We start from the raw sequence: 11,388 nt of genomic DNA, 5'->3' as shown, positions 1-11,388 counted from the left end.
TTTCTATCTTGGTCCTGCACCAAACCGATTTCCCATATTTCTTTATTATTATTATTTTTTCTGGGTCTCTACATCATGCTTCGCAAAAACTCACCTCAGAAGCTTCATGCATTTGTTGATGCTGATTAGGCTGGTGATCCTAATGATCTGACTTCAACCTATGCTTATATTCTTTTTATTGGCTCCAATATCATCTTTTGGCATTCTAAGAAGCAGAACTATTGCTCGCTCCTCCATCGAGACCAAATACCGAGCTAGTGCCTCTACCGTAGCAGAAATAAATTGGATAATGAATCTCCTTTAAGAGTTGCGTGTAGTTGTATCCCCTACTCCGATTATTTGTTGTGACAACGTGAGTGCTACTTATGTATGTGTCAATCCAGTCTTCCATTCTCGTATGAAACACATTGTCATCGACTTTCACTTTGTTCGCAATCAAGTTGCTACAAGTTGCCTACGTGTTTTCCATGTTCATACTTCTAATCAACTAGCTGACTCTCTTACCAAGTTGCTGCCTCGGTTCTCCTTTCTTACTCATCGAACCAAGATTGGTGTCCTCAACGACCAGTCAATCTTGCAGGGGCATGATAAGTCAACACCTACAACACCTACCACTACTTTGCCAGTCAAGCCTCCTAACTCACTCGAAAAATGAGTAGCGCGAAGGCTATCCCAAGTATAGGAGTTCAGTCATGTAATACTTAGCCCAAAGGTCAGATCATCTCCTCAAGCAATGCAATTTAATTCCATATTTTACGTAATTTCAATAGAAAATAAGAAACAAAAAGGTCACTAAACACAGTTCAGATTCGGGTTTTCCGGAATGTTGAGATTCTTTTTTTGACAAATTAAAAGAACGTGCAATTTAAACTATAAATCCTAACGCACACTAAATTAATAACAAAAAAAAATGGAAATCCTATGTTTAATTAACCAAGTAAGAATTAAAACTCACGTTTGAACTTTGAACAAAAAAGTAAAGACGATAACTTTCCTACGTAGCTTAAACGTGCAATTAAAAAACTCAATCAATCACAAATTCAAATAAAAATCAAATTTTAACGTGATCAAGAACGAAAACCAAAATTAATTCTTAACAATTACACAATAAAGTAAACACGATAAAAATTCAGACTTTAATAAAACTAAACTTAATTTAAAGAGAACCCAACAAAATTTAATTCTAAAGAAAACAACAAATTTAAATCTTAAAGAAAATATTTTTTTTATTTTTGTATTTTATTCCTTTTTTTTTTCTTTCAAGAAACCAAATCAAACTTTAATCAAATAAAAATTAACTCAAGCAAAGATTAAGTGTAATGCTAATATTAATTAAGAGAAAGAAAATAAATTGACTTTAATAATAACAGCCAAACAAGATTTAAAAATTCAAAACGTTAATAGAAATTCTAATGGAAACTAATAATATTCAACCAGATAAATAAAAGAAGAATAAAAAGAGAGTGAGAATTTGTGGAGAACACCCAACCAAGATTTAAAAATTTAAACTTTAAAGGAAATTCTAGTGAAATTTAACAGCATTCAATTAACTAATTAAACTACTTAAAAGAAATAATAAAAAAAAGAAGAGAGGAAAAGAGAAGTATGACTGGTCGAGTTGGAGTTAAAGAGCAGCAGCAAAGGAGCAAAGCAAGGGCCTTTCGGGTTGTTGGTGTAGCTTGGAGCAGCAGGGGTCTTGGCTGGGGTGCTTCCACGGACAGCAGCAGTGGCACGAAGGAACAGCAGCAGTAGTGGCATGAAGGGGGCAACAGTAGGGAGAGGCTCTCTACAGAGCTTGGGACAGTAGCAAAGAGGATGGCAGCAATGCAAGGGGTTCTCGGCTAGGGAATTCAGGGAGAGGGAGAGGAAGAGAAAGGGAGACCGAGAGTAAGAGAGAAGAGAGGAGAGTGAAAGAAGAGAAGAGTTAATGTTGACGTTTTAGTCCGATCCCTATTTTGATACTGACAAAACACCAGTATCTTATGTGTGCATTTAGTTTGAATAGGTTTTCATTTCAGCACGAACATAAGGTACCGAAAAATGGATACCAGCAAGAACATAAAACTCACACTCTCCTAGCGTTTTCCATGAAGATTTAAGAGTAAAAAAGATAATAAGACATTTGTTTTTACTTGTATATGCATTAATTTTAAATTTTTCTGTAATAATGCATGCATCTGCATGATATGGATTATATGCTCAGCTGGCCGTAGTTTGACCATAGGGAACCAAATGACCTTAGGGCACCCTTCGATCGACCTTTAGTCGACCGACGTCGGATTTTTAGGTTTATTTCTCAAAGGCTTTAGACTGACTTTAGGACCCTGAATATTGCACAAAAATGTCTCTCATAGTCTTGAAAATAAATATCATATAATTGGGGACAGTATTATAAAGAGAAAAGGATCGAAAATGTCCAAATTGGCATGTTTGGTCGATTGAACTCAGTTATACTGAGATCTTCAGTCGATCAAACCCCCCACCGAGTCAACAATTTGACCGTTCGGTCAACCGACCAGATATATACAGGCAAGCCCTGGTTGACCGAACTTCTCTAGGTTAACAAGTTGACCACTCGATTGACCGACCAAGTTTATATGGGCTACGCACTGGTCGACTAAACCCCCACGTGGGAAATGCCAACCACTCGGTCGACTAAACTTCGTAGTTCAAATTGACCCGGTCGACCGAACTGCACGAATTTGGCAAATCGCCCTCGAACCCTGCAAGTTCGGTCGACCATCATTTCAGTTCAAATTTCTCCCGGTCGGCCGAACCCAGCCACTCGGTCAACCGAACCTTAAGTTCAGTCGACCAGTGCTCTTGAGTTGGCGAATTTTACTGAGGTTAAAAACATTGTTAAATTTTATTAACCTCACTTAAACCTTTTCTAAAATGACTAATATGTCCCTAACGGTCAGATTTTCTAAAAATTCTATAAATACCCCCTCCATAACTTAGATTAACAACTTTAATTAACTCCAAATTTATTTCTAATCTTTTGTTAATCAAAGTTCCCTCAAACCATTTTTATTGCAAAAATTTCTTCTTTGGGACAAAATTTTTCAAACTAAACTCTCCAACTTTCTTTCCATTCATTCATTTCAAAATCATTTTGTAAGAGAGTATATTTATTTTGGTAATTATTTTTGTGTTTGTATGCTATACTCTCATATACTATTTATTTTTGAAAATCATTTTTGAGAATATAGCTTGGGTTTCTCCCGATTATTTTCATGATAAATATTTTTTAGGAGAAATTATTTATTGCACAAACATTTTCTTGGACTTTAAATCCTAAATTCTTCAAACACTTTTATTTGCAAAAATCTTTGTTGGAGAACATATTTCTTACTTACATATATTCATATATATTATTTGTGTAAAAATTATTGAAAGAGCAAAACCCTAGGTTCTCCTATATTATTATTGAAATATATTTTTGGAGAAAACATTTTATTAGAGTTTAAATATAGTTAAGTACCTTCCTTTACTGAGCATAAATCATATCATATTAGAATGCATATATTTGAGATTTATTGTGTACACTTCTACTTGTATTTTTCAGAAGTGTTTTCATGTACAAAAATATTTTAATTGTACTAGTTGGGTTCAATTCGTTAATTGAACTGGAGAGTCTCAACCCCGAAAGTGAGACCGGTTTGGTTCAACCCGAAAATTGAACCGGGGAGTCTCAACCCTATAAGTGAGACTAGTTCGGCTCAACCTAATAATTGAGTTGGGGTTTTCCTCGCCCCGTAAGGAAAGGATGTAAACGGCTTTTACTCCGTCTTGTTAAGTGAGCAGGTTTAGTGGAATCCTTGGGAGGTATGCCCAAGGCCGGGATGTAGGCGGTATTGGCCGAACCTCGTTAACAAATCTATATGTCATTCCCTCTCTATCTTATTTAAATTCCTATACTTAAATTTCAGTATGTGTATGTTTGTTTATGTTTTGTTATAACCATCTTGCATACACATAGAACTAATTTAAATGAGATATGCAGCACACGTGTATGTATGCACACACGGATAACTTAATCATTGTACGTACACATTTTCAATATTGAATGGGATATGAATTGTGGTGAATCGGTGTAATTGTTTAAATTAGAGGAAAAATGTTTTAAAACTTAATTCACCCCCCCTCCCCCCCTCCTTTCTTAGGATCACACCAATTCCAACAGTTAAGGAAACTGAAAAGAAAAGAGAAGAGAAGGAGGGTGAGAGTATAGAGAGAAAGGAGAGTTAGAAAGGGAGACAGAGAGTTAGGAAAAAGGAATAGAGAGGGAGCCGGCTGGGAAGAAAAATAATATATACATATAAGTTGAGAACCCTCAGTCCAACGCCCAACGCACAAGCAAAAGGACCCGACTACATGGCCGGGTCAAATCATGCTTATCTTTTTTTTTTTCTTTTCTTTATTTGTTTCTTCCATTTTATGTTTCTTTGTTTTCCAGCGAACAAGACCAATTTTGACCGTCCTAAAGCCTGTATCTTTCAAAGATCAAAACACGAAAATTTTAGAGCACTTTTTCAGCTTCCCACAGCATTTTGAATCATTTCAATCGGGATTCGAACGAGCAAGTTACGCATAAATTATGAAGTAGTATCGATTTTTAGCTTCCAATAGTTGTCCTGCAATAAAAAATTCCAAGAATTTATAAATTACTCAATAAAACTCAAATATTATAAATAGAACACAATGTTAAAATATTGAGAATAATTAGATCTTTAATTAAAAATATAATCTTCAATGCATGAATTAAAATACTTAATTACGTAATTTAGGCACGTAATCACCTCCGGTCAAACCGTCAATCACTCATCCGTTCAAGTCTCCATTATCTCCTTAAATGTTGACTGAAATTACTCTGACCTTACTATATATAACTCCGGCATCCATTACTAATTATGTAAAAAATCATGTACAACCACATATCATTTGGTATTGAATTATACAAGATTAATTACTTCATTCACCATGTAGCTTGAGTACCTCGCCTAATGATTTTCTCTTATGAGTTAGACATCGCCGCCGCCGCTAGTGCAATGCTTAAAAGCAAAGCCTTAAGAAGGATAGGGTTTAACTTTTTGTCACATCTGTTTGTGATGTCTTCAATTCTATTTTTTTCTGCCTAATTTTGGCTGTTGGTAGCAATAGCAATCACTCACTGTAACAAAAAGTGTGACAAATTAATTCTTTAAAATTTTCTTATTTAATTTATCTCAAGTCCTTATCAAGGATCTCATCAAAACTTTAAATTAAACTTTAAAAAATGAACTTAATTTTTTTAAAAAAAATAAAACATAATTTGATCAAATTGTAATTTGTCACAATTTAAAATTTTACAACACTGGGCACTATACTTATTTTTATTTATTAATTGATAATTTTTTTCACTTTTCACTTTGCAAGTGAAATGAAAATAAAGGGCAATACAAATTAATCAATATTACTGAAATCAAGGATTGAATTGTCATTCAATATAAAATAAATAAATGTGAAGTATTTTTAGAGGAAGATGTTATTGACACTCCCAAAATAAAAAATAAAAAAATACCACCATCACTCTACATTTAATTTTTCATATATTAGACAAGCTTATCTTTTAATTATACCAAAAAAAATATTAAATTTGTCCTCTTCTTATTTGTCTTTTCACTTGTAAAATAATAAAAGAGTAAATTTCTCATTTTATGCATTAAAAAAACTAAATGTGAATTGTAAAGTGAGAATAATACTTTTTGAAGCATAAATAAGGCATTCTAGAACCTTCTTAATTTTACTTTTTATATTTGTGATGGCGATGCAAGTGTTTTGTTATTTTTGAATGATAATTATAATAAAATAAATTATTAAATATTATTTTAAAAAATAATAAATAAATACATTTCAAAAATATTATACATTATTTTAGGATAGTTATGCGGCATTTTTGAAAAATATTTATGGATGGTTACAGAGATATTTTAAAAATATTTTATGGGTAATTATAGAGAACTTATAAGAATATTCATGGATAATTATAAGAGAATTTAAAAAATGTTAAAAATTAGACACAAAAAAAAAAAGAGGAACCCTTTCTAGTAGTACAGATGAATTAAACTAGGCAAGGTAGAAAGAGATCGTGTGCTTCTCATCGATTGGTGCACACCAGCACTTTTTTCCAAATTGAGATCGTGTGACTAACATGAGACAGAGGCCCATGATGCTCCGTCTCAGTCCTGTTTCAATACAATCACATTTGATTATAGATGAGAAATACGATCTGTCATGTGTGTCCTACACAATTAAACTTTCCAACTATTTTGAATGATTTTCTTCCTCTGTTTTCTAAAGTGGTCTACCACCACCACAATAATCATGTGTAAACATTTGTGGTAATTGTAATAAATATAAAAGAAATATAAAAATTTGAAGTAAATTATTTGAAGATAGTATTTGAGAGCAAGGATTTTGAATTTTAGATTTATGTAGATTTAAACATTGTCTAAATCTATACACAGTCAAATTTAAGATTTGAAATTTATACTAATCAAATTCTTAAATTTTTTTAGGATTTTTAGGGGTGGATCACATAATTCTTTGGCGAATTTCTAACACACAAATTTAAAAAAAGAAGGGGGGGTTCATCGTCAGAGACTTCTATTGTGCGGGTTAGGGTTAAATGAATGGCCCAAGCTCCAATACTAACTGTTACTAATTATTTTCAATATTACAATACAACGTGATCCAAGATAGAACAAATGCTCCTGGAAATTAGCTACACGCTGAAGGATACATGTGCAAAAATAATAAATATATAAAGAAAAAAAGGCATAAGAGACGACCCATTCTAGAAAAACCAACCACAGAGGCACCTCTGTCTGCAAGTCCAGCACTAATGGCGGCAGCGGCGGCAAATGGGTTTATTGCTGGCTGCATTGGGTAACGCATATCAGAAAGAATTTATTTCTCATTAAAAGAGATGTCCAACAATCTAGAGAAGCTTTCAGACGCTCTTTAGGCATAAGAAAAGGGAAATTCATGCGAGCGCAATAACCACAGACCATCAGAATTTGCCAAAACTTTAATGCCAATCTCATTAGCAGGAACAGCCGGTAGAGTGCCATCCTCGTTGAAGCGAATACGAGGACTTGCCTGGAAATAGGAGAGGTGAAATTAAGTAAACTCATACTCTTTTATCTTCAAATCTTCCCTTAGTTTGCTTGATCCATGTAGCCAAAAGAAAACACAGATTCATATACAACTTACTGGAAGGCCTCCATCAGCATCAATACTTGTCAAAAGTTGAATGTTGTCCATATCCCAAAATTTAATTGAGAAATCATCACCAGCAGCTAAAAACCGGTTTTTAGTTGTATCAAATTGCACTACTTCCAAGGAACCTTTTCGTAATCCCTGATAGGTTCTTTTAACTGCACCTTCACTTTCATTCCATTCAACATCATATGACTCCCCATCTTTACTAGTTCCACAGGAGAACAGTCATGTAACTTTTGTTCTAGCTTACCAAATAAAGAACCATCAGGACTCCAAATTATGCGGTTGGATCTTTAACAAGTGCTGCCTGAATTCCATCAATACAAGTACAGCTTTCAGGCACTAGAGCAAGCATTAAATGTTCCAGCACAAAATAATGGGTGTTTTCTTTAAATAATGATATGAAAGGAGACAAACCTGCAGGGGTATTGAACAAGCACCAAGATCCCAAACTTTGAAGTTTCTTAAAACCAATCTCTCCCTAGATCCAACTTCCCACAGCCCAATGTCCCCCACATTGGTACCAACTGAAGCATCACATTGATGAAATCAATTTCCAGCTCAAACAGTAACAGAAAAAAACCAGCTGCCAAACAGTAGTAAATTAAAAGATCACATAAGCAAAATATTAAAATAAGCACCAAAAAAGCGCACCTAGAAGTAATGTTTGTTGAATAGGATGAAAATCCATACTCATAGGAGACGATCCCTGATACAAAGTTCGAGCAACAGCCTTTGGCAAGTCATCTGGTGCTTATATGCCTGACTATGACCATGACCAGCAAATGATACTGGCAACACATTAACAGGCAGATTTACCTGTATGAAAAACAAACAAAGATACCCCCAGGGTGTGGTTCAGGTGGTAGTGCGGGTTGTGAGAGTGCCTCTCATGAGGTCAGGTAATCAAATCCTCTTGGGCTCGTTTTAGCTCCTGAACTCCTGAATTTACCCTTCCTTTGGAGTTGTGAGATCAACTTCAAAGGGCGCAGGATTAGTCACGTGGATCGTAAAACGGACACGGGAATACTCGGTGCGTAATCCAAAAAAAACAAAAACAAACAAAGATCAACAAAAATAGTAGTCAAAGTAAAATACTTGCACCAACAGGAGCTCATAAGATGGGTACAGAGATAGTGTGGCAAAAGCCAAACCAAATTATCCCCATGGGCCTTGTTATTTTGGAAACATGTTCTGAATCTCCAGAAGGATAGTCTACGGAAGGATTAGTTGGAGTTCTTGGATGCTTCAAAGCAGCTACAAGAGGAAATGGAACGAATAAATAAGAAAAAATCAATGATATGATACATGATGTGGTACCATCACACAACGAAACTTGGAGGCTTGTATAAAATTAAAAGTTGGAGGCCGGTATAAAATCAAGAGAAAATAATACCTGGGATTGATGGAGCTCCAAGGCCCATAGCTCCTCCAGAAACTGCTGGATGGGTTACAGTAGAAGGATTGGACATCCAACCTGCAAGGGGAGCTGGAACTGGTGCAGCTGTAGGTTGAAAAGGCTGAGAACATAAATGTCATCATATTAAAAGATATTTAGATGTGAACCAAAATGGATAACACCACCAACTAGGCCGGATAACCCACCCCATGTGCACCTAGGGGAGGAAACCCTCCAGACTTAGCTAAGGACCCTAGCAAGGGATTGTTTGCAGGGGATGGAGCGCGTGCACCATTTGGTTGTCCACGAGTGATCCACAAAGAGAGTTTTTATATCGGGGATTTGGCCTTGGGTTTTTACAAAGCTGGTGCTGCCAATTTAAGCTGTACATTTCTTATATAAGAAATCAGTATCTGTGTGCACTAAACACAGGAGAAGTATGCAAATAGTATCCTCCATATATAAACTAGGCTGATGACGAGTAGTATTGCCAAACTAGGATTTAAAAGATTGCAAATATTGTATCCTGGTCCCATCCTGTGAAGCATATATTCCATGGGCTATAACTGGAAGACTTTTTTTGCTACTTTTGGGCATTCTACGAAAATTCAGATTTTCATTTTATTCACCAAAAGAGAACTAGATTTACTTCACATAGCTGAGAAAGTTATCAGATTTATTTCATATAGCATTTCAATCACGAAAACATTCTTTTATAAATTTCAATAGAATTGATAATGAATAGAAATTATGTAAGCATCTAAATTCTAAAAGTAACCTTAGCAAGCAACAACTACTCATTTAAAATGGCATGGGAGATGAAAAGCACTGAAATAAATTCTGTTCAAAACAGTGGAATCATTCAGTTCAAATGGGTGCCACTTGAGAGTCACATTAAATTCAAGTATACAACCAAACCATTCAACCTATATGAACCATTGCCTACAAATTACCTTTGGCTAATAAGAGTTCGCAGCCGTGAATTTTTTAGCTTAGGAAACGTCAATTTATCACGGAATAAGGGATTCGTTTCAATAAGCTTCTTGAGTTCAACGAACATTATAGCTCTTGCAGACTTTGTATCGCCATATTTGGACAGTTGCTCATTTTCCCTACCACACATCGTGTCAGTATTGACTACATTAGCTAAACCTGCATCAAAGTGACATTTAAGGACATTGATATAAAATTTATACCTGAAATTCTCTAGTGTTAAGAGCTGAGTTTCTTTGAAATGCTCTTCATTAAATATGGCAAACATTTCAAGGTCCTTCATAAGGATATCTACGGACTTGGACCCGTCATGTCTATCAAAAAAATACAAATGACCAAATTCACGGACAAAGTGATTATTTAAGAAAATAATACATAGAAAAATAATAATAATTCCCATTAAAAGTTCAATGGCAAGGAAACATTTTAAAAGTTTCAAGCATACTTATCCAATGCTTCAAGATACTTCTGTTTACTTATGTCAAAAAATGTCTTCATTGAATAACGATTGTCATCTACTTTGGTGAAACCAGAGAGGTACTTCTCAACCTCATCCCAGTTCCCATTATGCACTTCATCCTCAAAATACTTCATGTCAAAGAAAAAGCCAGATTCTTGTTCAAACCTAAAAATAAAACAAACCATACAATAAGACAAAAAATGAGAACATAATCAACGTATGCCCCAAAAAATAAATAAATAAATAAACATCAAAATCAAAACCTACTTGTGAACAGTCTCTCTGAATTTCTCCTCATCGAGAAACTGTAAGATCAGGAACACAAGCTCTCTACTGAGAGATGACATTGTAACTACCCCGTCTTCAAACCCAGATGAACAAAAATCACCAAATATATCAGCAGATCTGTTCCAAAAAGGCACAAATTACAAAACAAAAAACAGGGCATCGGTCAACACCAAAATTCAAATTGAAAATAAACAGCACAAATGACTAAATTCAAATACTAACCAAAAACTAGATCACAATAACCCAATATTTGCGCAACATATATACGACCATGGCACAGATTGAACATCATAACGACATATATTAACCAAAACCATCTTCAAAAGTAAAGAAAAAAAAATAGGGCTTCTTTTAAAGGATCATGGGCATGAAAGCAGCTTTAAACAAACGGAATCAAAGAAACAAAGGAAAGGGGAGAATTGAAAAAGCATGTCAATAAGAGAGAGAGAGAGAGAGAGAGAGAGAGAGAGAGAGAGAGAGAGAGAGAGAGAGAAGAGGAGTTAAAGTAGAGATTCCAGAAGACAGAGAGAAGAGAGCTTGAGGAAAGCTTACCTTGACAACGAGTAGAGAGATGGATTGAAGAGAAGAAATAAAGAACTCAGAAGACAGAGAGTCGCCGACAGAGAGAGAGAAGAGGAGTTACAGTAAAGATTCCAGAAGACAGAAAGAAGAGGGCTTGAGGAAAGCTTACCTTGAAAACGAGCAGTTGATAATGGAAGTGTTTTATTTAAATATATATTCTTTGCGTGGGTTTTTAGCTAAATGAAACAGTGCCATAAGGAGCAACTCACTGTCATCTAGTTATGTGTGTGCTCTCTCACTCTCAAATGGGGGACAGGGGATTGGCAATGTCTTCATCTCGTCTTTGATTTATACATGAGAAAGAGCGGGTTGCAATTAGGGGTGAACATAATTCGGGAAAAACCGAATGAACCGAATTAACCGACCGAAATTGATCGATTCGGTTCGGTTAAAAAGTTCG

The 11,388-nt window shown here is 35.0% G+C and overlaps 1 pseudogene; it reads right to left on the bottom strand.

Annotated features, from left to right (window-relative positions):
* Positions 1 to 6,666: 6,666 nt before the first annotated feature.
* On the bottom strand, positions 6,667 to 11,115 carry LOC131168019 (protein TOPLESS-like; annotated as a pseudogene).
* Positions 11,116 to 11,388: the final 273 nt, after the last annotated feature.

This window comes from Malania oleifera, chromosome 11 (assembly GCF_029873635.1).
Source record: "Malania oleifera isolate guangnan ecotype guangnan chromosome 11, ASM2987363v1, whole genome shotgun sequence".
NCBI classification, from domain to species: domain Eukaryota; kingdom Viridiplantae; phylum Streptophyta; class Magnoliopsida; order Santalales; family Ximeniaceae; genus Malania; species Malania oleifera.
Note: the sequence above shows the minus strand (reverse complement) of the source record. Positions and strands in the feature narration are given on the sequence as shown.